At 36.7% G+C, this 26369-nt stretch overlaps 1 long non-coding RNA gene across 2 annotated transcripts in view; it reads right to left on the bottom strand.

Moving 5' to 3' along the window:
• LOC142083277 (uncharacterized) overlaps nt 1–26369 on the bottom strand; it is a 62960-nt gene that overhangs the window by 25941 nt on the left and 10650 nt on the right. Inside the window, exons 4-5 of one of the 2 annotated variants that reach the window (XR_012674007.1) lie at nt 21163–21231; nt 20245–20366 (exon numbers count right to left, since the gene is read on the bottom strand). The exons of the other annotated variant lie outside the window; for it this stretch is intronic. This is a non-coding gene — a long non-coding RNA (uncharacterized LOC142083277). The remainder of the gene's footprint in view (nt 1–20244; nt 20367–21162; nt 21232–26369) is intronic. 2 annotated transcript variants of the gene reach the window in all.

The raw sequence follows: 26369 nt of genomic DNA, 5'->3' as shown, positions 1-26369 counted from the left end.
ATTGCATGCAGCTATTCTTCATAAAAAGATACTTAATAGATATAATATTAACGGCATTCTAACACTCTATCTAAAGCCATGATTTAAGGTTGTTTATTAAAAAATGAAATAGAAAATAAACATCATTGTTGTGTTCAAAAACCTTTATTTGATCTAAGGATCATGCCAACATTCTAATTAAACAGTTCTGAAGCTGCTAATAATATCTCATTAAAACGATGCTATAAAAGTTGAGTCTGCTGGGGATTAAGATACAGTTGGATTATGTATAATCACATTTTTCTGTCTGTTTGCCAAGGCTTTAGAAAAGATTTTGTAGCGTTCATGAAGCAGGAAAACAAGTTTCTGTACTTGACGTTAAACAGATGTCATTGTTTTGTAACAGCACAAAAAGTTCAAGGTAAATCTTTCACAGTGATCACTTCCTTGATAACACTGATAAAAAATCTTACTATATCTAAGAAGAATTGGTAACATTTTAAAATCTCTCAATATTATCAGAATCCTTGGGTTTTGCTCAGCTGTCTTGGAAGCAATCAATTCTCTCAATTTCCTCAACTGAAATTTCTGGAAGATCATTAACAAGTTTAAATTCAAATTAAACAAAACTATTTCCTTTTAAAAAAACTCAGTAGAGCAAGGCATATGCATCCCCATGGATTACTCTTGGTTTCCATCTCATTCTGCCCTTATTCTGAAATTTTGGGGCCTAGTTCAGGTACACTGTGTTCAGCTGTGTTAGTATAAATATAGAATGTGGTTTTACTCGTTACAAAGCCAACAAAACTACGACAATTTGGATAATCTTAGGATATACCTCAAAGTAATCCACAAATAAAGACTCAACTGATGAAAAATATCGGCTATTCATGACAAATTTTGTGGGTTTTTAAAAATACTGTAAGTTTGGTATGTATTTTTATTCTAAAATATTTCAAAAAAAACCCAGTCCTTTCCAAGTGAGTCACAAGTGAGTAACAGAGTATACATGTTTTAATATAACAGGTTCTTCTTTTTTTTTCCCCTTTTTTTTTCTTTTAGTAGGTGCTTATAGGGGGTAATAGGTGTTAAAGTTCCTTCACACATCAGCTAAATCACAGGTGAGTTAAAGAGAGCACAGCTTTATTACACAAGCTGGAGAAAGCATTCGATGTCTGTCGCCTTTGATATAAGGCATCAGAAATGCCCTTCAAAAATCATTCTCAGGCTGTCAATCGGCTGAAACAGTTCTTAAAATCAGAAAGAAATGGTTTATTTCACAGTAGAGGGGACGTAAATCCTAGTGGCTTGAACTTTTAACTACTTCCTTTTAATAACCTCCTCCACTGTTCTCCAGTCAGTTTTTAAATGAACTGAGAAAAATAATGCCAGCCTCAGCCCTTAAATTAGAGCTGTGGTTTGAGAACTGTTTTCCTTTAACCCCGCAATACAGTCTACCTAATTATTGTCATCACTGTGCTTTTTCCTTTAAAAGAAAATATTGAGCCTTCCTGTAGCCAACACTGGAAGAGCTTGGGTGCCTGTAGTGGCAGCTCTGCAGCACCTAGCATTCAAAGAACCACAGGTTAGAATTCAATGAGAGGGAAAAAAGAGAGAGCAAAATTAAACATGAAAAGCAGAGATGTGCCCCAAGTCTTGACAATGTTCTATTCATGCTGTGATGTGTGGGAGACCCAGCCACAGGTGATGGAAGCTAACCCTGGTCCCCGACAGTAGCTGGTTTATAATAGGGGTGATGCCCTCAATCTCTGAGGAAGGGATTTGTGTGGCATCGCTCACAAGCACTCTCTGGGAGCAAGTGTACAGTACTACTCTGATCTTAAAGAAAACCAAAAACTCCTGCAAAGGTAAGACTAGCTTGAACAATCCAGTTAAATGGATGTAAGAATAGGAAGCAGGATTAAATAAGAGAGGATGGCAGCTCAGAATGCAGTGGTCAGGAAATGAATGATGCTAAGGAGATCAGTGAAATGTTCCATGCTTTGAAAAGAAACTTGCCCAGATACCCCTTCCAAACTCCCCCTTTTGCCAGAAACATCACTGTCAGAAAAAAATAAGGAGACAGCAATACTTACAAATGTGCTTCTCTGTTTCATTTCTTTTAATGTTGCCTATGCCCTGCTGGAGGCTTTTTCTAAATCAAGTTCACAGAGGAGAAAAACACACAGATATTGATTTAACTAAAGCAATTCTCACATCTTCTTCCTTCCAAAACAGAGAAGTTTTAGGCATTTCATTAGAGGAAAAGATCTTTCTGTGCGACTAATCCCCGAATTTTTTAGTTGACTACTTTTTATTTTGTGGTGGGCTCTTAGCCACTGGAGTATTTGCAGAAAATAAATAAAAAAGCCTAATGGTGAGAATATTAACAGACTTAGTTATCCGGAGATAAATTCAAACATTTAAAGAGGAAACTGATTCTAAACATTTTACTTATTCCACAAAGTATTTGTGGGTTTGAACGTTTCACAGAAGCAGGATAAACAGGTACAAATGATAAAAGGCTTCAGAAGCAGTGCCACTGAAGATATTCTCGCCCATGTTTGCTGTTTTTACATCAGATCAGTTCTTTTGTTCACACCTGACCAACAAATACCTGTACAGTCACAAAGAAAGACGTGATATTCCACACCATGGGAACAGAAATGAGCAGCAGGATACAGTGGAACATAGTCTTAAGCTAATATTAGTGCTGATGGTTTTGTGTAATGAAATCTACAAAGCAGTCATGAAATCTAGGAGGCAATTTACAACATAGAACAGCTTCTTCATCTGATGTAAATCACTCTAGCCTCAGAGTCACCAAGGGTTTCAAATAATTTTGCACCAGATATTAAGCTGATAGAGCTTATTCTGTTATATAAACTAACAGAGTTTATTTTGAGAGCTTACTCTAATAGAGCTGAATTCTGACAGGGGGGGAAAATACCACTGGACTGAGAGCTTGATCAGCTCTGATCTGGTCAAGTTACAGTGCATGGTCAAAGACAGGACGTATAGAAATATCTTGAAGTTATAACATTCTAAAATAAATTCTTGAACTCCTAATATTTTTAGAGAATTTGCATGTAGAAAAGCCATGAATCCTTTTTAGCCATTTTGATGATGATATAAACCAAGAGTAGCTCTATTATTAATTACAGTACAAACCCTAGGACAAAATAAGCTATCCTGTTTATTTCATGTCTATTCCTGTTTTTTATATTCACCCTAGAATTTATTAATGGGTATTATTATTGGTTTTAATGTTGGTTTTTTAAGATTAAGACAAGATTTTCTTTAAAAAAAAATCAATATAGCCAAACCTTATATTCAGCTCTTGTCTTCTTTTCAATATCAGAATCTCTAATCCGTTTTTGCTATCTTCATTGGTTATGCTTGCTTTACTTCAGGACAGGCTTTAATTAAATACTCACAATATTTGCTGTAAAAACATTCCATAATTTCTGTGGTGGCTAAAATAAGATCATAGTCATCCAACCTGTACTTCAGTGAAATGTTTAATTATCTCTCTACAAAACAGGTGAAATCATAAAACATACCTTCTAAAGGAGATAACAAGCTTTAATTCAGGATGTTTACAACCAAGGGGAATCATATTAACTGCAGATGTTAATTTACCATAACAAGACAGGTCTATTGCTAACTACTCCTCCTTTTAAAAAGAAAAACATTTGAAATAATTATTTTAACTGCAGGTGTTGGTAATGGCTCAGCAGGAACAAAAGTATTTAAAACCCATCCTGTCTTTCGGCTGTGTTTACAACCACAGCTTTATTCACTCTAACAATAGATAAAACATTGCTAAAAGTAGCTTGTTTAAGTGCTTGTCAACAGCAGAAAGGCATCATTTGGGGGCCGCAGTCCTGCAGTGTGTTTATTGTTCTGACTCAAAAGCCTTTCAACTGTTCTGATTGAAATGACCATAGCCAATACCTATGGGCAGAGAAAAAAAATTTTTTTTTTCCTTTTCTAGCTCTTTTTATTACGCATTCATTTACACTGTGTTCTGAAACTAAAAATTATCAATTCTAATTCATTGATTTTTACGCTGGGATTTGGTTTCAGTTTCATTCTGGTTAACATGAAAATGAGTTTGGTAGTTTCGTGCTTCTCCCACCTGAATGTTAGCTGAAAATGCACAGAACCACTCAATCCAGATCATTGCAATGGGAAGTTTCTTCTGAGGAGAGACAAAGAACTTGAAAAAAAATTTTTTTTTTTCCAGTTTGCAATTACTATCAGAAGAACAATATGAACCCTTCATTAACATTCTTAAAATTATCTACTATAGAATGTTTACCGTTGGTAATGTAAAGATTAAATGTGATATGAAACAAAATTCTTAATCAGGAAGGTGTTTTCTAATTAGAAAATCTATTTCTGTACATTTCGTACTGTCATGCCAATCAAAGTAGCAATCTATCGCTACTTAACCATTGCATCCCAATGATGAAAGGATGCTTATAAATCTAAATTTAAATGATTAGGAAGGTTAGGAAATGTACTGTCAATATTAGTTGCATATTGCCTTAGTTTATCTTCCCAAGAACATGGGAATTCCTTAAATTAAGGCTCAAGATTCAAGAACCATGCAATAATTATATAAAAGTTTGAGATTAAAAGCAATTTTTCTTTATCAGATCACTCTTGATTATGACAGCCTTCAGAAAATTGGGCTGATAATTGCTCATACGTGCGTATCCCTCCTGAGAAGGTATGTAGTTTATCTGAGCATACTATAAACCATGCTAAAAAGTGGCCACAATGGGACAAACCGAAATCAACAATTTTAATGCAAGAACTATCAAATTTTTTCCTGACTTCAATGTACCACAAAATTTCTAGAAAACTGAGGAAATTCTGCATGAACTAGAAGATAAAAAGACAGCTCAAGCCAAGTGATTCCAACTGATGGTTACACTGTGATGCTGACAGAATTGTACAAGTTAAAGACTGGCCTCTGATAACATATTATTTATCATCTATCAAAAACAGAAGTACAAAAGTATCTCATGGTAAATAATATATTGAAAACTGACCAAAGAATTCCATGTGAAAAGGTCTATATAGAGAAACAGTTTGTTTTTTCTAGCTCCAGTTAAAGAAAGATGATCCTAGAGGATTTCTTTCATATACCTTCTTTCTTTTTCTTTGTGTACTTCCACATCCTGATCTGACCTCTTTATGTGCTCTTTTAGTCCCAAAGTAACAAATACAATGGATCAGAATGGAACAATTGCTGTAACTTTGAGAACACAGAGAATTACTTCTATTTCTAGTCCTTCAATGCCAGGTCTGCCACAGTCACACAGCATTTCAAAGTACTTTTCTCATAATGTATGAAAGTCTACAAGTCTTGTCTAAAGTTTGAGGACTTCCAGTGTTAGGGATGATTCATAGTTAACTTCCTTTCACTGTTCATAGATATAAAATTAAGTGTTTGAAAGCTGTAAGCATTCAAATTTCACATGTCAGTTAGTTTGGACTTTTGCAGATGAATAGCACACATCATAGATAGCAATCTTAATAAGAAAATATTTAACAACAATGGAATTAAAAATAACGCATTGGCGTACTCTTCCCCGCTCATGGCTACATAAAATATATTTCAACTTAGAAAATCAAAATTGGACATTTCATTATTAACATCTATATCCCTAAGCCAGCATTTGAAAATGAAGTCATGTCTTTTCTGCTTCACATCTCATGATCAACAATGACACCAAATTAGATCTTCATTTGAAAACCCAAAAGTTGAGCAAATCTGTAGTTTATTTTTCTGCAGATACGTTGGTCTACAGTGAAGACAGTACTAAAGGCATGAAGTAGTGAGGAATACTCAGGAGATATGACCTGGCAAACAGAAGTGGTAAGACTACACTTGACTGAGCTGGTTTTTGGCAACAAAAAAAACCGTAAAGCATTCTTTTCTCAAGAAAATACAAACCCACCACAACACCTGTCTCATTCTCTTTGCATTTTACTGCCAAAAATCTGACTTTGATCTGTATCTCTTCTATGTTATGCTCCTGTTCTTTATTAATACATACATGGAAGCAGAAGTAATTTCCAATCCTGGCTGAACAAAATTCACATTAAAATGAATGTGATATGCTGTGCATTGGGTGTGCTTTTGGATAATTATTCTCACAGCTTATTGAAGTGGCTCAAAGAGAAATTAATCAGTTACTAACATTGGTATGCTAGTTGAATCAATAATTTTGCTTGCTTTTCAGGATGTCAAATTTAAACAGAATAAATAAAGACTGTTGGCGTCCACTGTATTCTGCAGCCCCTGTGGAACCTCCTGCTCTCTCTTTCTTTCACCATTATTGAAAAACAGGTATAATTTCTGCACTGTTTTCACATAGTGTAGGACATTCATCCCCCCCTCCAGTGGTCCTGGGTGTACTATTCCATTTGCCTAATTCAACTCATTGATCGCTTTTGGGAAAAGTGGAATGATACAGTAATCAGAATCTCTGCTACCTCCTGCTAACCTGGATGCATTCCTAAATAGCTCCCATTATGGACTTCAATCACATCTTGCATCCCCAGTGCTGGTAGTCTAGTCTCTTAACAGGTGGACACATCTGTTCTACTCTGCCAAATTCAACTTATGGTGATTGTGCTTTGAAATACTGCATAGTTTGTTCCAAATACTATGCACATCTGTTCAGATCAAATATTACCTTGAAATTATGGTTTAGTTAAATAAAAAGAGACATTTGTAAATTTTTCAATGGCTGTACAAATATACATGTTTTAAAATATCCTTAGAATATTTTAGAAGACCTTCAAGTTTCATGACCTTTGGTTTTGTTATAGCCACTGAGTAGGTTATCTATCATCTTCTTTATTTTAAGAAACTAGTAAGTACAGATAGAAAATAATAACTGAGAAATACTCACCTGCTAACAAACAGAAAAATCATTCAACGTATGAGAAGGTTCATACTGTAAACAGAATAGCTAGTATGCTTGAATATTGTGACTGCTAGAAAGCATAATTAAAAAAAAAAGTTATATCTAATACAATAAAAAAGCAATCGTCCCATATATTCTAATATTTTCTGAAATCATGGAAGTACATGGCAGGTAAAGACACATAGCTAGATAAAGAAACAAGGGATAGACAGGAGTAGAACAGATAAAGGAGAGAATATGAAGAGTAGCTTGGAGGGTTCCTATCATGGTCTTGAGTGAGGACAGACTTTTTTTAATAGAAATATTTTGAGAGATATAGCTGCATTTATTGTTGGGGTTTTTTATTTCTAATAACTGGGGAGGACTTAACATTAGACCAGTCATTTGGTAATTCCGTACTTCTTCCCATTTAAAGATATCAAAACCAGTTTCTGAGAAGAGTGTGAAGAATCTGTGAAAACTCATATCTGTGGGCTTTATCAGGTTGTTGTTTGAAGTTTATTAAGGGCATGAGTCTGATTCACCAAGACAGCTCTTACAGGTCAATTAATACTTTGGAGATCAGTTAGAATTAAATCCACAGAACAATTTAGTTGTGTGTTATACCAACCTCACATTTTAGGTGCACGAATAAAGAACTGAAAACCTAAAAAACAACAGGTTTGTTGTTGCTCTACTCTGAAGGCACTTAAAATCTGTGAGCATTTAAGTCTTCAGCAATGAAATTTATATTTGCTCAAGAGTGCCTTCATTTTGACAAGGTTGGGTGTCCGCTACTTAAATTCTATTCAACCCTACAAATTAAACTTTTCTCCATTTATTTCATTAGGAGGGCCTCATCTCAAAGTGTAGGCTACATCTCTAAGTCTAGTAAATTGTGTCTGGCATAAAATGCCATATATTTTAGGAAGCTCATTCCTTTTAATCCAAAATTCTGAAGATGTATCCAAAATTATTTCCCAGGCTCTTGAGGGACAGAGTCTCAATTTCTCTTGTTGAGACAACGCATGAAATGTTGATAATAACATACCTATAATATCACTATGTAACTAGTATAGTTATATAACTATAATATTAACTATCATAGATAAACATGTTGCACTGAAGGAAAATAGCAAGCATGCATCAGTATGACTCTTTCTGCCAGGTGCAAAGACTCTTGCCTGGAAAGAACTACATCTAGGTACTGATTTGTGCTTCAGTGGATATGTTATTATTCTCTGCATAACATAAAACAGATGTAGGGTTTTTCTCCATAAGTTGGGTGGTTTCAACTTGATGTTACAAATTCATGTTAGTGGTTGCTCCTGCTCTTTCTAATTACTCCACGCAAGAAGAAACTGCTCCAACAGAACATTCTTCAAAGGTACTCTCGTGACGAGTGTACCAAAAGTATGAGTTTGAATCCTGTCGCGCTAGGAGAGACTTCATGTTACACTAGGCATTGCCCAGGCGGCAGGCAGGCAGAATTACTGATGGACCGAGGAGGTATCACTCTTCTTTATGAAAATAAAAAACTCTTAAACCCACCTTCAAGACCCACAGCTCAGAGTGGTGGATTTCAGACCAAAGGAGAAAACTCGAAACCTCTTCACATCTAGAGGGAGGCAAGATGTGCAAGACCGCTCACTCTGCAGCCATTTCCTAACAACTGTACTCAGCAAGTTGGCCTTTCTGTTAGGCAACTCATCGAGCCGTATATTTTACAGGGATTCAGATACCTTATTCAGGTAGACCAGTCTCAGTAGAGATCTTGCAGTCCTGTTGGCAAGAGCCATTTTCAGTTTCTTAATGACAAAATTCTCTAATCAAATAATTAAACATATTTTTATCTTTGAAGCATGTCAGAATCTAGACATTTAAATCTCATGTATCTCTAGCTTTAAAGAAATATCTCCTTATTAAATCTCAATGTTAGAAAAGAAATTAATTTTTAATAGGATCAGAGCCTTCTGATGCAGCTGAGATCCAGTTCTACTTCCAGTTCTGAACTACTGAACTTTTGTGTCTAGAAATCAATTCAAACCATACCCGTGGGTCTGCAATAGCCTCACCATGAAAGCAGATTCATTCAAATGTGAATCTTTTTCATTCCTCAGTGCCACATGACTTACATATGGCACAAAATTCTCAAGGTCCTCCTAACCTAACTCAGAAACTAAACTATCTGGAAAACAACATTCCAGGCAAAAAAAAAAAGCAAACAAGGTTTCAGAATTTCTTTGTTTTGATTTACAGCAAAATCACAGTCTTGGAACAACTATGTCTCATGGACCATGAGAATTGACTCCTATTAAGGTTAATATCCAGAAAGGATGGATTTTATTTATAGCATAGTAAAGCAACTTTCAGTGCTCTCTCAAATTCTGAGAAGAGATATAAAGTAGAATTCCAGGTACATTTTTTACTTTTTTTTTTAAGGTAAATAGAAATCTTGGGGTGAGAGAAAAAGGAGGTTGATGGGACTCATTTCCTCTTTTTACGAGATTTGAGAATCTTTGGGGATTTTTTTGCCGAAATCTTTTACGTTTCCTCAAAAAGTTTTGGTATTCAGAATACTTCAGTCCTCTAAATCTTAAGTCTACTTAGAAAGGCTTTTATATCTTCAACAGTTTCCTGTAGATCTCCAGAAGTTGTCTAATGATTGCTTCCCACAAGCAGCTAGACAACTAGCTTAAAATCTTCTATAACATTCTCTTCAAGCCACCTGGACTTTCATCTGCTACTTTAGCCAAGCTGATCCATTACACTATCTACTTTAAAGACCTACATTCCAGAATTATAATTTGCTAATGAAAAAATAGAGCCAAATGGATGTCTGCAAACAGAAGGAATCACGGCCAGGCTGCCGTATTAGCATAAGAGCCCCTAGAAAGTTGTCTGGCTGAATGAGTTGCTCCAGGTAGCTGCAAAGGTGTGCCTGACTTCCTCACAATCAGATGGTTTCATGTGCCAGTGCAAGGATCATAATCTTACATCCACACAGCCTTTTCCTCCCATGTTGTAGTTTTGGCTGCTTGAAATCCCTCGTCAACCTAAAATGAAAATTCCATGCATCTATATACATATAATGTAAGGAAATTACAATAAACTGTTACTACATATTTCATTACATATTGCATGGAGAAAACACACCCTTTAAAAAGCAAAGTTTTTTAAAAATTAAATTGCATAAAAACAACATTTTGAAGAAGGAATTCTCTAAGAAAAAAAAAAATTTAAACCTATGAATCAAGCACGTTTCATTCTAGGTCTGAAAAGGTGTATATAAAACATGCTCTATTACAAGTGAAAAGGAAATCTAACAGATTCTCTCCCATAGTCCCAATCTCATTTCCCCCACAAGCCTTTCCACTTAGAGAGACAGAAAAATACATATTAATAATTATGACTGGAGAGAGTTACAGGAGCATTCACATATTCTAGGTTTGTCCTGGATGTCTGTCAGTATGTCATATGATATGAATGAATCACTACAAAGATTATTTGAGAAAGTACTTGAGGAATATGACATAAAAGAAAATTTAGCATGTATTTAATTTAACTTTTTTTAGTACATAGCATATGTTGGTTTTATATATGCATACGTAATAATATACATTAACATACAATACACTAAATATTATACTTACATCTCTGATTTCTTTGACTAGGTGGAAATCCAGTGCACACTTACTATCACAAACCATTATTTGACAGTGAGATATATCACTCCTATCTAATTCATATCTTTAATTTTCTGAAAACCTAATAAATCTCAAAGTGTTCCTTCATAGTGATAGCATAATTTGTTGATACATAAAAGAAAGAAAGAAAAATCTTTCTGGTTTCAGAAACTGATCTGAATCCTTCTCTCTGCATTGTCCATCTGTATCCGGGGATTTTCCAATACAAACTAAACTTGTTCACTCTTCCTGCTGAAATCATGTCAAAGATTAGAGGGTATGTTTCCATGCATAAGATATAAAAGAAGAAGTGCAGCTAAAATTGGGCTTACATCCATTTTATAGAGAAAACAAAATCTTTTCTCTGTACATATACTCTCTCACATGCATACCTGCCACCACAGGTACTAAATATATTCAGTAAGGGTTAAGTGATTCCTTTCTCGTTTAAAAAAATCTTTCCATTTTTTATGGAGACAGAAACTCTGCTGGAACCAATCCACACAGTTGCATTAACTCAAGTTTCCCATTGTATTTTACCACTCTAGCTTAATATCAAAAATGTTGAACTCCCACTGACATCTCTGTCATAGAGTATGTGACACGTTTCATGTCACCAAATGGTTGTGAAGGCTAGAAGAAAGTCCATGATTTCCCTGTAGGCTCTCCAAAAACCAACAGAAGCCTCCAATTTATCCCCTGCCTTTTGCATTGCCTGCCAAGGTCAAATGTCCACTGCACCTTAAATTCCCAAGAAATGTCTACAGTGGTGTGCAAAGCCTGCACCTCAGCAGCTCCAGAACCACAACATTCTCTTTCCCACTGTGATTTCTTTAACACTTTACTTTGTTATGGGACCTGCTGCAGCCTGAAATACATCACATAAACTGAGAGAACTAGGTAACCTACCTCTGCAAAGAGTTTTCTACAAGAATTTTAGATGAAAGTAAAAATTATTAATGGGAATTTATCTTCTGATGCAAACACAATTACAAGTCTAATTCACCTCTCCACCTTTCCAGGCTTAAAATTTTGTAATTCCATTGAATTCACTGGAATGATGCTGAAAGAAAATTGGACTAATAATACACTGGAGGTGTTTGCATCAGTGGGATCCCTCAGTAGCAGTGAAAGGAAGCAGGCGATTATTGTCAAGTAGCTTCAGCTACTTGAAAGGAGGAGGAAGGCAGACATTATTTAGAATGGACTCATAACGCTGGAATTAAACTGTAAAAAGTTAAGTTCAAGTTTAATTTAAGGGAAAATATTATGAATATGAGAATTTTTTTACTGTGCCGTACTCTACCAAGGGAAATTAAACTTTGTCTTGTGAGACTCTCTGGCCAAAATTGCTACTGACTTTGCATATCCATTGCTGAAGATCAGATTTTAAAGATGTTCAGTAGCAAATTTCTTGGACTGGATTAGAAAAGCCTGATTATCTTTCTTACATTAGAGTTGTTATTGGTACTTGTGCCATGAATGCCTTTTGATAATAAATGAAGAATAAGGTTCACAGTGGAGATGAGCACTCTCATCTGCAGGCACTTTTTTAAACTCAGACTGAAGATTAGTCAGTATTACGATGGCTTTGACTTTTCACTACCAGAAGACTATTTTCCAATTCAGAATCCCTAGATATTTGTCTTCTATCCAGCTGGGAACTAGATGACAAGTGAGCAGAACTGAAAGGATCTTCAGACCTTAGATCTCAAACACAGCAGGGAATAATCTTGGATCAGCAGAAACCTAAACTGACTCATTGTGCTATATCTTTTCTATCTTTACTGTCTCAGAATCTTGGAAACTATTTGCTAATTTAATTTGTTTTGATTAATACATTGTTCCACTGTTTCCTGCTGTTATAGTCTGCAGGAGAATTTAGTTATAATGATGGCTAAACTCAATAGCAAATTTTAACAACAGGAATTATAGCACCATTATGCAGAAATGTCTCGCAAATTATGCAATTGTATCTACCACAATATAAATCTCAAATATATTAAACCTCTCTTTGTGTCTTTGAAGCTGCTAGCCTGGGTGTCAGCCAAAATGTAAAATTCACAAAGGCAATTAATTTTATTTTTTTTTTTTAATCCTATGGGCTTTTCAGAAGACTGTTAGCTGAAGCTCTAGGTCTGTATTAGCTCTGTTGATAGAAAAATTTTATTTGCTTACACAAACTGGATGCTTGTCGCAGGTTATAAGTAACATCCCAAATATGACTCAAATGTCTTAGAAACAAGTAGTAATAAGCATGCATTCCAAAGTGATTTATAAATGCATAAAAATATCAGGTTAGCAAATCTGAGCAAAATGAGCAAAAGAAGTAGTAAATGCTCATCAGACACTGAAAGGTACAAAGGTATTTTTGCTCTAACAAACTTCCACTAGAAATGCACATGAATGCAAAAAGGTAAGAAAATAAAGGAGTTTGTGACTGTAATTTAAGAACACTGCAAACATTTTATAGTGTTCTAAATAATATGCCAAGCAAGTGACGCATGTTGCAAATAGCGAGACAAACTTCAAAAGCTTTTCCAACCTTCTGCATGCAAAGCAACCAAGTCTTTAATGAACTCCCTTCTCCCCACTTTCCCTAATTCCCTGATCCTAAAGTATTTCACACTTTGCTAATCCTTACAGCTTGAATTCCCTGATTTTTTTGCAACCCCAAGTTCCTTCCACTACTCTGTTCCCCTTTCAGCTCCAGAACTCCTTTCATCTTTTTTAATATTCTTACTTTAGGTCTTTAGCAGAGTCTGCAATGACATTTCATAGGCTCAAAGTGGCAGCTGTTACAAAGTTAAACTCTACAGGGTTCTCAGGCTGCTATCCTCAAAATGCACTTACATGTTCCAGAGCATGAGAGAGAATGAGTCTGGAGGAAGAAAGAATGGCTACCTTCTTTCAATCATCAGATCCACTGTGTCAGCTTTTTTTCCTCTCCTACTTCGTGTTTTATCACCATCTGCTGGCAGAACCTCAAAACACTGCTGAGACTTCTCCCTGGATCCTCCAGAGCTCTCAGCTCTGTGAATTGGTTGGGAAACCACCAGCTGCATATCATCCCTGTCTTACTCATGGTTATGCTGCTGCTGGCATGTATTGCAGACACAAGCAATGTCACCTTCCAGAAGAACCATCAACATCTAATTCTGTATAGTATCTAATCTATCTAACTCCAGTGAGGACCAGTTCTCTTCTTTTCAAAACAAAGCAGAATTAAATGAATACAAGCATAGACCATACACCACAGGCTTCACTCTGCCCTCCCAAGTTTTCCAGATTTCCAATGCATGTTTGATCACCTGCTGAACATGACTTGACTGCTCTATGATCTCTTCCTCCAGCCCAATCTTTATTAATTACCAGCAGTATAGAAAGAGATGTACAGAGAGGCAAAAATAAGAAAAACAAAAGAAGGAATTTTGTAGGATGGAACACTTGTGATAGAAATAAAATGTATATTGTTGAAGAATAGGTAAGTTGTAAATATAAAGATAGCTTGAATATCTTGTTTTTATGGGTTTGTGCCAGACATGATGTGTGTGTGAGTAGCTACTCAAATCACATATTTCAACAAAATTGTCTGCGTTTCAGCATTGTGTGTCTTTGATTTCAACCACATTTCAGGCGGCTTTCCAAGGTGGAGATCAAGGTAGGTTGCTAATTTCAGCTCACTTCCTTGGTGACATTTTGACACAATGTTCTTGTGCTTGCATCAGCTAGAAAATAACAAGTACAACAGTTCTCTGGATAGTTGAAATTCAAACCTGTGAAACTATTTCTTCACAAATTTATGCATTCAACTTTCCGGGGAAAAATACAGTTGATTTTATTTATTTCTTCACTAAGTCACACATTAGTACTATCTCCAAGGACTTGTTATGGGCTCTTGTGGGCATATGTCTGCACTCAAAATAAAAACAAACACATTTTCTTACAGAAATGCCATGCTTCTACAGTCTCCTGCAGAGACAATTATAAACTACCATAATGATTTATTGTAGCAATTGTAATTTCTAATTTAAATTATAACTCTTATAATTTATTATAAATATTATAACAATTATGAAGATAATTCAAACTCCTAAACTGACAAAGATTCTGTTGTTTGAATTTATGAATTAAGACCAGTCATTAGGAGCAAGCCTTAGAGACATGGGGTTTTGTCTGTGTCTCTGTATCTGCCTTTTAAAGAACTTTAACTCTCTGGAAATGAACAGGGCTTGGCAACAGCTATACAAGCCATAACATTCTCATTTCAAGGAACTTCATTTAGATCTATATACAGAGTGTGCTAGACACTTTATAGCCTATCTATGACTATAAAGACTTGGTCCATGTCCCAGAGAGTTTCTGCTCTCACTTGAAGACTTGATGAATTGAGTGAGTGGAGAGAACCCAGAATAAAGAAAACTGAGTTTTATAGGATAGCAACCATACAGTTAACAATATGAATAAAGAATAATATTTATTATAAATTTGGCAGATGTATCTGGAAAGGAAATCCATATGACTCAACATGAAAATAACTCCTAATATGCTAGCCTGTATGTTGAATTAAAATTGAAACTTAGGTAAGGTCTTGATTAGATGAGAGACTTATTTAAATTGTAATCCTCTGCTTTTTCTTGACTGTTGCTGGATTATTGGTTTTTTTTTTCAAAGAGGAGGTCATGTAATTATTGTACATCGCTTTTCATTGCCCCTTTGAGATTTCCTGGATATGAATAAATTATTATTATTTAAAATTTCACATCATTGACACATTACTTCTGAGGAATCATATCAGCTCTTCACCCATTTTTAATTCTGTCATTTGTCTTTTTTTAAATTACAAAAATCAGCATTTATACTGCATTATTATTTATCTATTTTTATATTTTAACCACAGGAAAATGAATACATTTCCTGAAGTAAGAAAAAAACAGTCTCATTAGTTTGATGAATCTAGCACTTCCTGAAGACCTCTTACTGATAATATAAATACAGGAAAATAAAACAGTATGAAAGACCCAACAAGACAGCATAATTTTATATAGTGTTGAAAAGCAAAGGCCTTCAAGTGAGGAAGGGTAAGATCACTATCTACACATATTTTCAAGGCTTTCAAAATGAATGAAGGAAAGGAATTCATTTATATAGCTGAAAAGAATAATTCTCCCCACTGAAGGAATCACTGGATAAAATTCTATGGTCTGTTTTGCTCATGAGGTCAGACGAAAAGATTATCATAATGTCTTTCTGGCCTTAAGTCTGTAAATCACACTACCCAAGGACGGCAATTCAAAGAGACAATTATACCTAAGGAAAAAATAGTTTTACTGAGATATTAAAAAAAAAATTCTTAACAGGAAAAGTCTGGATATCCATGTTTTTAATGATCCCTAGCCCCCCTCCTTACTTCCATCCTTCCCCTTTCTTCATGAAGAAAACAGAAATATCCAAAAATAAGTACTACTGTCATTCAACACTGGGAATAACATAGAATCTGATGATGTCCTAAGAACTAGAAAAAATTACAGCAACTCCCTTTTATGCCAGAGATTTGCTATGTCACAGGCACCCTGTCATATCTATGTTGTACTACATCATTTTTCAGGAGTCTTAATCAGTCCAGAAATTCCATAAGATTTCTCTGCCAACAAAAAATACATCTGGGCATACTATATCCAAAGGAGTACTCTCATGTTTTTAAATGACATTATAACTTTTGTATTGCTAATCAAAAACAGATGTCTAAAACACTAATAGTGAGAACTGCTAAGCTGAAGTTGCAAACTTCTGCACTCTTTTTCACACCTATTTCTTTCTACTAAAATTCAAGTTGAAAGTAGTTGCATGTCCCACATTCAGCAACTTAGAATTACAAACCGTCAACAGAAGGTTAGATTAAGAAGTTAGCGAGTATGTTGTATGAGTAATACCACAGAACACAAAGGTCAGACTAGCTGACCCAAAGGACTTTTTTCTTTGCTTCTAATATCTGTGACTCACTGACCTGCTATTCTTCCAAACACACTTCAACGATTCTTACTTCTTTGCCTCCGTACATGTAACCCAAAGGGAAAGCAGTGATGCGAGAGTCCAAAATATAAGGAGAAAATTCAGAAATATTGTACTTGTAGAAAGTGACAATATGTGCTTCAGATATAAATCAGGGGGCAGATTTACAAAAGTATTTATCTGCCAAAAATGCAAATATGTACTTGCTGAGATTTACAAAAAACTAGGTAACTGGATACTACTGAAAATCTGCATCTTAATGTCTATAAATACCCCTGTAAATCCACCACTCAGAATTTGTTTTTTTCACTGTATAAATAACTGAGCCTCTCTGAATGGTTTTCAGGTAAAATAAAGTGAAAATCAAATGGATGGGTGCATGCATGCACATATAACACTTTTGATTTGAGGAAATAGCAATATAGTGGTATTATATAAATAATAGCTGTCCTTGAAGTATTATTTTCAGCTCATGGATGTAACAGTGACAGTTAAAGGAAACAAAACATTGCTCTTATGTACATTCACGCTTCACAATACCCACAGAAACACAGTCTAACTGATCTTAACTCTTAGCAGTTTGCTGAAAGAGAAGAGAGGAGTGAGCTTGAAAGGGATGGAACACTCAACTCCAACACTCAATCCAGTTGTGCAATGTAACTCACAAATACGCTTCCTTCATCCTGAGAAGTGTAAAATACATCTGCTCAGTTTTCAAGTGTTGCACACCTTTGTCATTTTGTCGTCTTGGTCTTACAGCCTCAGCTGAAGTACAAGGCAGTCATCTTTTTAGCTTTGGTTGAATATGTCATATATGAAGCAGAGGAAATAATTAGAGACAGGTCCATATCTTCTCATTTTCATTCTTGTGTTTCATTCTGATGTTCTTATGTTCTCACAAACATTTTTATGTTTACCAAGTTGCTTTTTAAAGGCTTGTTTTCAGGTTTCCTAAAAAACATTCTCTACGCCTCACAGTTTCTTCTTAGCTCGATATTCAGTCTGCATTTGCCTTTCCTGTACTGCCCTCACCAACTGCCGCTACCCTTTCCCCTCAAAAAAAGACTTAGTGGATGAATTTTTGCCCGAGGAAATCGTATGTGCTTCCCTTCGGGTAACCTGCAATGCAGTGGGACACACTGCAGCCTGTACTTTCTCTGCTAGAACAGATTGTTTTACTCTAATTCTTTTCCCTTTCTTCATGTAATTCTACCCATACCAGGGAATAAAAATTGCTAGGAGGCATCTAGTTTGATATTTTGCTTTTGCCCGCCTGCTTGTAAAAGTCTGTTATCAATATGTGATACAGAAAATGTTCTTTAAGGTTACTAGGTGTTTTGCATAGTGGGATATAATACTTCATCATGTAAACTCAGTATTCTTTGAGAATTCAGTCTTCAAAAAGCTGCTCAATTATTGCAAAACATCATGTTATTTTGAGTTTAAATTTCTTTAGACGCCAAGAACTACACTTCTAGCTGGGAACAAAATTGCTATAATTTGACCAGCACACGTAAGTCCACTTAAAGACCAGTAACTAGGTTTCTTTCAGCGAAGTTCTCTAAAAGGTGTCATCTCATACATGTTCCAAGAGCTTTCCTAACAAATACTAACTCCAGACAAAATACAGTTATCAGTTCATTTGGGATTTTGTCTAAAACAGAGCTGGGAATGATACCAACTTTTACAAAATAATAATGTTGTAGAGATTGTTGTAAAGAGCTTGTTTAGAAAGGGGGAAAATGGCTCCATTGCTCCCTTGAGCCCTGGGGAAAAAGTCTTACAACCACATTTCTCACTTTCCATGGGAAGGCTTAGTCTCTAGGTTATAGAGTTCACCTTTGCGAAAGCACTGACAATCCCCTACCCCTCTTGGCTGAAGGTGTACCAAAAAATGGATAAAAATTGCATGTATCATGGTGATGGAAAGAAATAAAAGGAAGACAGACAGAATGCATGTTTCTGCAATGTGGTGGAAGAATAAGAACTAAGCATACTGATCAGTGGTGGAAGAATAAGAACTAAGGTCTCAAGGTACATTTCCCATGTAATATAAATCAGCTGTGCTAGGAGCAAGAATCAGAATAAAGGCCACAATGCTCCGGCATAAACAAGATCTTAGCTTATAGAGCCCTGACTCCCCCTTTCTTGCTTTCCACTGCAGCTTTCCTTTTCCAAAGTGCAAAGGTAACATATAACCTTGTTATCCTTCCCCACAGGTCCTGAGCTGAGAGCAAGTAAGCTGATCATGAGGATCAGACTTTATGAGACACAGATTAAAAATCAAACTCCGTCAAATCAAAACAATAAGCATCTCCTTTGTCCCGGTATGTGTGAATATCCAGTGTAAGTTAAACTGCAGAGAATTACTGGTCGCTGCAGCTGATCTTTATTTCCCCAAGTGGAAGATTCCAGCTTTGATTTTAATATTTTCCCTTGTGATTGAGTGGCCACAGACGACTTCTACCACACCTGTTGTGGTGGTCTCTTCCCCATCACTGAACAGGAAAACACCACCCAGCTGTCCCAGGGAGTGTGAACACGCTGTCTGGAGACATCTTTTATCATTGTCATTCTGCCACAACATTATTTCCTGTATTATTTAAGTTCTGAGTGTATCAGGTCATCAGCTGTGCAGTCTTTTGTCAGAAAGTTGGCTTACACTAATCAAATACAAAAGATTACAGCCTCAGTTTTATGGAATATCAGTGCAGGGAATCTCCTCTGTGCCACCTGTTCTCCTACAACCACGTAGCTCTGCAATACACTGTTATCATTGCTAGTAGCAAGCCATAAGCTTTGTACTGAATTTGCACGGCCTCAGGACTGAAGTTTGCCAGACCTGCTTTGCCTGAGCTTCCCTGACCTGCCTGCAGCTTTGTTTTACTCGGTTTAGCTGTAACACCAATATTTTTAATTGTCCATGGCTAATTTGTTTCACTATTGTTTATCTTTGTATGATATCACCATAGTCGCATAGAAAATACAAGCCTGACATGTAAACAGAGGTCTTAAGAGGTGAAGACAGAGGATGTGATGTGGAGGACTGCAGGCATGCAGTGACAAAAGACAGGGCACAGACTGGCTCTGGAGGTCCCATAGCTGTAGACAGCTTCTCAGGAGTCCGTTAGAGAAATGCAGACCTGGAGATGGCCAAAACTGAGCTTAGTGGTGACAAAGAGTACAAAGAAATACTATCTAAAGTACATAAAATGTACCATATATAGTAAATTGTGATTAACATGGACCTGCAGACCAACAAAGAAAGAACCAAGATGTACAAGCATGTTAGCTAACATCTGAAAAGATCCAAGTGGATTTTACAGGGAAGAAGAAGAAATCATCAACATGAGCATCATATCGCTCTTGGTGAAGGACTCCAGGTGCTGACAACTCATTGTAACAGTCCCCACTCCCTCCAACCAGAATGAAAACACTGACATTAGGACCCAGAGGAGCAGAGGAAAGGAACAGGGGTAGAAACTGAGTGCATTTATAATAATTTTAACTGTCTTCTTATTTCTGCTTTTGCTAGAATAACTAGATCTGGACTAACAATGATTAGATTCAGTTATCTAACAATTTCAGTTATCTAACAATACATTTTTGGCTTTATGTTTATGTATGCATATGTATACCTCAGATGTGCTTCCTCTTTGCCCGTTAAACAAGATTTTGAGCGTAACGTGCTGGGTTCTGAGAGTTCAGTTCTCAGTGGGAGCAGCTCCATGGGTTATACTAGAACTCTGCTGCTAAGGGTCTGGAAAGGAACTCAAGTAAAAGCAAGAAAACAAAACAAAGAAATTAAAAATAATTTCCTACTACATAAACACAAAATACAGATAAGTATTAAAATTCAGGCACACCATTCCAACACTACTGAATTTGCATGGTAGCTATTTTACTAGCTATACTTTATTAAGATCCTTTCATTCTCTTTTCAGCAGATATTTAAGCTTTAAAAAATTCTGCAGTAAAGCAAGAATTGCCACCTAACCAGCTTAGCTTATTTTGCTGCACCAGAATGTCCCTAACTGGATGGCAGTCCCATAAAATGTGGTTTTGATATAGAACCAAGAGGAACTGCAGTTCTGAGTATTCTTCTGCAAATGTCAATGATAATATAGTTGGAAATACTTTTTTCTGGGCCTAATGTTCTAGCAAAGAAAATCCCCTCAAAAGTACTTTGGTAACATTTATGTCACAGCATGTGTGGCAGGGCTGATGGAATGAAACAATCCATGGACTAGTTTTATCCTGCTGGGCAAATTTTTATCGCTGTGTGCTGAAATCCAAAAGTGATTAGCATACCAGAAAGACATGTGGTGCCATCCCTAGTTCTTTGTCAGAAAAGAGAAGCTTCATTTTAGGTAGCATTTCAAAAATTTTGGAACAGGGAAGGCTGATGAAAACCCTTGCAGCAGTTAAGTCCAATGTCAGCCCTGAAACCAGTATGGGAGCCCCAGATTTCTCGGTCCCTGCTTACCAGAGAAGAGAAAAAGAACACAAATCACTGCTTTAAAAAAATTCACAATTGTAGAAGAAAATAAGCCAACCTTTTTTTATCTTTGCACCTTCTGTAGTCATTTGCATGAACATAAAGTGGTGTAAAATCACCCCAACATCTGAGGAAAAAGAGGATTTTGAATTATAGCCTTGTTTACTGATTTTGAATAAAATAAAAGTACGTGAAGGTCTCCAGAGAAGAGGTCAAATGCTTCAAAAGCACGCACATACATTCAGATACACAGTGAGGTGCTACCTAAAACTTTAAGCCTCTAACTTAGGCCTCAGAGGAGTACAGGTTCCTCATACAACCTGTGAAAAAAAAAACCAGGTGCTTCTAAAGAGTGATTCAGAACATTTAAATTAAGCCTAGCCTTATTTCGGTACCTTTAAACACCGACTAGATGTATCCCGGTCCTCCACAGAGGACACGTGGAACTGAGGTGCCGAATGCAGGCACCTTAACAGGCTTCGAATGTAGGCACTGAAAATACTTCTCTCTTTCTGCCACCGTAGTGTAAACACACATTCAGCCCACTGTGAACGATAAGAAATTGCATGTAGCACTTGCATGTTTTTGACCTTTAACCGCACAAGCTGGAGATGGACAATGTTTATACATTCCCTTTTTATAATATTTAATGAATGTTTAGCTGTTTCAAGCAGTGGAAGTGTCTAATTTCCTTTGGAAGTTGTTTTACAACAAAAAGGTTCTTGCAAAAAAGGAGATTTTCATCTCTGTTTTTCTTATTTAATGTAATAGCAAAAGATATTCCTTTCTATAATGAAAAATAATTCCAGCAATTTCTGTTGTGCTTATGAGCCTGCATTTTCAGAAATATATTTGCATGTACTCTATCACTTGTATCAGTTATCATTTAGAAAATCAGTTATCATTTTTTATAATTTTTCTTCATAAATCAATTCCTTCTACACACCAAACAAGCCCGTTTCTTTTCTTTCACCCCTCCTAATATAAGATAGCCTTTTTCTTCTGTTATGGCATGTCCACCACTTACCATTTGCTCAAAACATAATGTTGCTATGAGCATTGCTTGGATTCCTCCCCCTTTACTTCTCTTATATAAAGAAAAGTTGACTGCCTGTAAAATGGAGGAGTATCTGTAAGCTGGAATAGGTTATACATAGTGTAGTTTCTGGTTATAGTCAATGTTTCTCATACAGCCTTTCTGTGTTACCTTTTACAGATCATACCATATCTACCCAATCAGGTGAAAATCCTCTCAATAGAGTAAAACAAAGTGCAAGAATCTGCTTTGCCCCTAATACTCACTTTAAGCCATCTCCCCCTACCTCAGCTACCTTTACATGCATGTTCACGTGAACCTCTAGGTCTCCTGCTCCGCACTGGGAGCACTGGTTATCTTCCGAACGTTCAGGGTTTGCATAGCTAGTGTAATAGCTTCCCCTTCATCTTTTATCCTATACGACAAGGCACTGATCCAGTTTTACATTTAATTTCTCCCCCTAATGAATGCTATTCATAAAGGTATGCCCATGCTACGCAGCTAAGTACTAATATGTAACATAAAGGGTACATCAGGACTGCAATCTACTGTTAGAGGGTACCAGATGGACAGCATATCAAGAATTACATTTAAGCATAGTACAGAAAATCCTCCATTCCCAGAGAATCCTCCTTATATTGTTACCAGTGTCAGTATATCCAGGATATTAATTTAGCTTTCTTTTTCATCATTCCATCGTTATGTTATGGATGATCAAATGCCTGCAGTATGATACTGCATGAAATGATGCAGACTCATTTAAAGCAATATGGTGAGATTACTGACACAATTATTTCCAACACAGGATAGGAATATTCCTTTCTCTGCTATTAATATTTGCCTTAAAAAAAAATCCAGGTCCTCTATCAGCTCAGAGTTTTCACATAACTGAAATTAGCAGCATTAATCTTTTCTTCTGGAATAAAAAACATCTATAAAAATTACACAGCAATAGCCTTAATACCATCCATTTTCCAATTCAAATGCTAAACTGGACTCTCACACTGCTGCTTGGACACATTACTCTAGCGTGGCAGATTTGTCACTATAGCAGGAAAATGCTTTTCTTTTGTGCCTTGACTCCTTTTTAAGTCAGCTGAAGATCAGGTTATTTCTTCCCATTTTAAACACTGAAAAAAAAAAAAAAGAAATGTGGGGTACAGGGAAAACAGCCATTTTCTTTTTTCTAAAGACTGCATTAAAAGATTAGCAGCATACAGGAGGAAAAGCACAATGATGCTGTAAAATAACCCAGTGTCCTGTATTTAAAAATGAAAAAGATTAATACAAATTCCTTCCATTAGTTTAGCTGGCTTTTCTTTTCACAGATACCGGCAGCTAGGATTTGCATAAACTAGAACTTCAGTTTTGCTTTGCCATATTCTGACATTCTGAGCCTAACAAAGGCTGCCTACGATTTCCAGGTCTTTTTGCCCTTCAAGTAAACTGTAATAAGCAAAGGGAAGATGCACGCAAGGGCCCCTGCATTAAAACGCTGCTCTTCCTGCGGCAGGCGGAGATTGCCATCTGCTGGCCTCTGCCCTCCATGCGAAGTCAGGCGAAGGGCACTGAGTGAGGATCTCTGCAGTGACTTTCTTTAAAGCAGACGACATTTTTCTTCTCCCCGTTCTTCATAAGCATATTCAAAGCATGGATTTGCATAAATAAGCATTTATTTGAAAATAAAGCCAGGCTATGCGGTCACCTGTTCCAGTCTAGCTGTGCAGGGAGCTGATGTGATAGACGGCAAGTTAGCATCCGTACGATGTAAAGTTCATTTCAAAGATAAGGCTAAATGACAGCGGTATAATATTACAGAGATTCTGATGCGTGTATGGACCACATCATACGTATCTGCCGACATGTGATTCTTCTGAATGGCAAGAGAGTGATGTTTTGTCAGAGAATTGTAAGCTGGGAAGCAGGACTGCGCAGACAGCCAGAGGACGCGCTGTGTCTGCGTGGCGGCGCGTGGAAGTCTTGCAAGTTTCTGCATCGCTTTGGTATCCTCGCTACAGCAGTGCGGCTTTTGGCACAGGGTGTCAGGCGTGCTGCAGAATACACTCAGCCCTGCCACTGCCCCATTCTTGGGCAGTGATGCATAAAAATACCCATGACATCATGCTTCTGCGTAAGATATTCCTGCTCACGACTGCTCAGCTCACCCCTCTTTTGGGCATTGTGACTTTCTTGCAACGCTGATAGAAAGGCATGCTTGCCCACTCACTGTCTAGTAGGTTAAATTGCGCATGTAAATTGGGATAGTGCTAAAATACTGCACTGCAAACAGAGGCAGCTGACACAGGCACATACTCCATCTCACTGGCTCTGCTCAGGGCCACTGACCTCTCACGGGGCAGACAGACAGTGCAGCAGCACTTAAATTGCGACACGGCAATTGGCCACTGGGTATTTTTCAGAGTCCTGGGAGAGAAGTGCGCAGCAGTATTGTGGACCTGCTTCGTCCCCCGCAGAGCTGCACACAGGCTGCACAAACATACACGCTGCCCTGTGCTGACGCATCACACTTTTCTAACTGTCAATTTTCTAGTCCAATAGAAAAAAGGCTTGAGACAGCATAGAAGGCTTTTAATATAGGAGTAGTGTAGGTATAGATGGCTACACTGGAAACATGGAAAAAATATTTTGCGTGATAAGAGTCTAAGGGAGCAGGGCACGTGAATGGCTCTACCCACACAGCAGTACTTGACCGTGTTCTGCAGCATTACCAATAAATACATGAGTCTTGAGACGCCTAATACTCAGGAGTAGCCCATTACTCCAAGGTGCCCGAGAGCTTAACTCAGCACCCCTGCCATCCAGCCTGCCTTCCTGGCTACCTGGGATCTCGGTGAAGGAGCTGCTGGGCAGAGAAGCAGGCTGAGAAAAACCAGAAATTATTTCTTGACGATTCTGGTAGTTAATTTAGATGTAAGGCAGTTAATCACTAAATGCAGTACTCTCTGCATTACATTTCAGTTTCATAGGAGCATTAGCCTAAGATAGCACCATACCCATGGGTGTGTGTGCGCAGACAAGTGCATCTGTATAGCTTGGAATTTCTGGTTTGGTATTTGTTTTCTAACTAGAGTAGTACCTTTTGAGAGGGCAGACTCTCCAGAAGCAGGCATTTCCTTGCAAAAGTTAAATATTTCACTGATATGAAAAATGCTTTGAGTAATTATTTTGCTTTTCAACCACTGAGGAAAAAATCCAAGAAAGTGTTTTAAATGAAATTTCAATCCAGCTTCTGACGGCTATGCTGCCTTCTCTTCCTTAATGTATTGTTCAAAATTCTTAATGCTACAGTGCACTGGCATTCGTGTTTGCAGTCATTTCTCTGTAACTATTCCATCTCTTTCCTAATCAGTATGCTAGATGACTGCATATTTAGTACATATTCCTTCGACTGATTCCTTCCTCCCAGATGAATTGTTTAACATTTTTCTACATTAAACTGCATTTGCTACCCGGTAGTTCGCTTACTTAAATGATCCAGAATCTTCTGTTGTTTGGTTTGGTTTTTACCACCTGTTTTATTTCTTTTAGAAAACAAAAAATACATAAATAAATGTAATAAAAACAACAATAAATATTACAAAATTCTGTTTTCAAAAAGGTTTCCAACAGCTTCTGTTCGTTACCCATTCTTTTCCCTAGGATAAGATCAGAATGCTGTGTTTCAGTAGAAACTAAAATGAACACTTTGAATTAAATGTATAAATGTAATAATTTCAAACACAGTTCTGAAATAATGCAATCAGCTATAAATTAAGTGAGTGAATGTATATCTCTTGGTTTTGTAAGCATACATTTACAATCTATAAATAAAGAGTAAGATCATCAAGGACCCATCTTTATGCGAATGATTTATAGTTTTAGAACTTGCTTAGAAGAGCAATGTAGCATTATTTTCAAAATGTGCATCTGACCAGAACTTACACATTACAGTGCAATACCTTTATGACCAAATAGATACAGACACAATGAATTTAAGTCCTGCCCTATGCTGATCCCATATGAGGTATATTTAAAACATGCTTTCACAGACGTTTTTATTCTAGAGGAAAGCAATTTATATTGCAGTACCTATTACCTGATTAGGCTCAGATTTTATTAACCCATCTAATGCACTGCTCCTCTATCTTTTATTTGCAGCAGTGCAAGTCTTGTTTCCACTACCCTCTCAATTTGTAACAATAAGGAAGCTTTCTTTTACTTAGAATTTA

This window comes from Calonectris borealis, chromosome 5, assembly GCF_964195595.1.
Source record: "Calonectris borealis chromosome 5, bCalBor7.hap1.2, whole genome shotgun sequence".
Taxonomy (NCBI): Eukaryota; Metazoa; Chordata; class Aves; order Procellariiformes; family Procellariidae; genus Calonectris; species Calonectris borealis.
The sequence above is the reverse complement of the archived record's forward strand: the minus strand, read 5'-3'. Positions and strand labels throughout refer to the sequence as shown.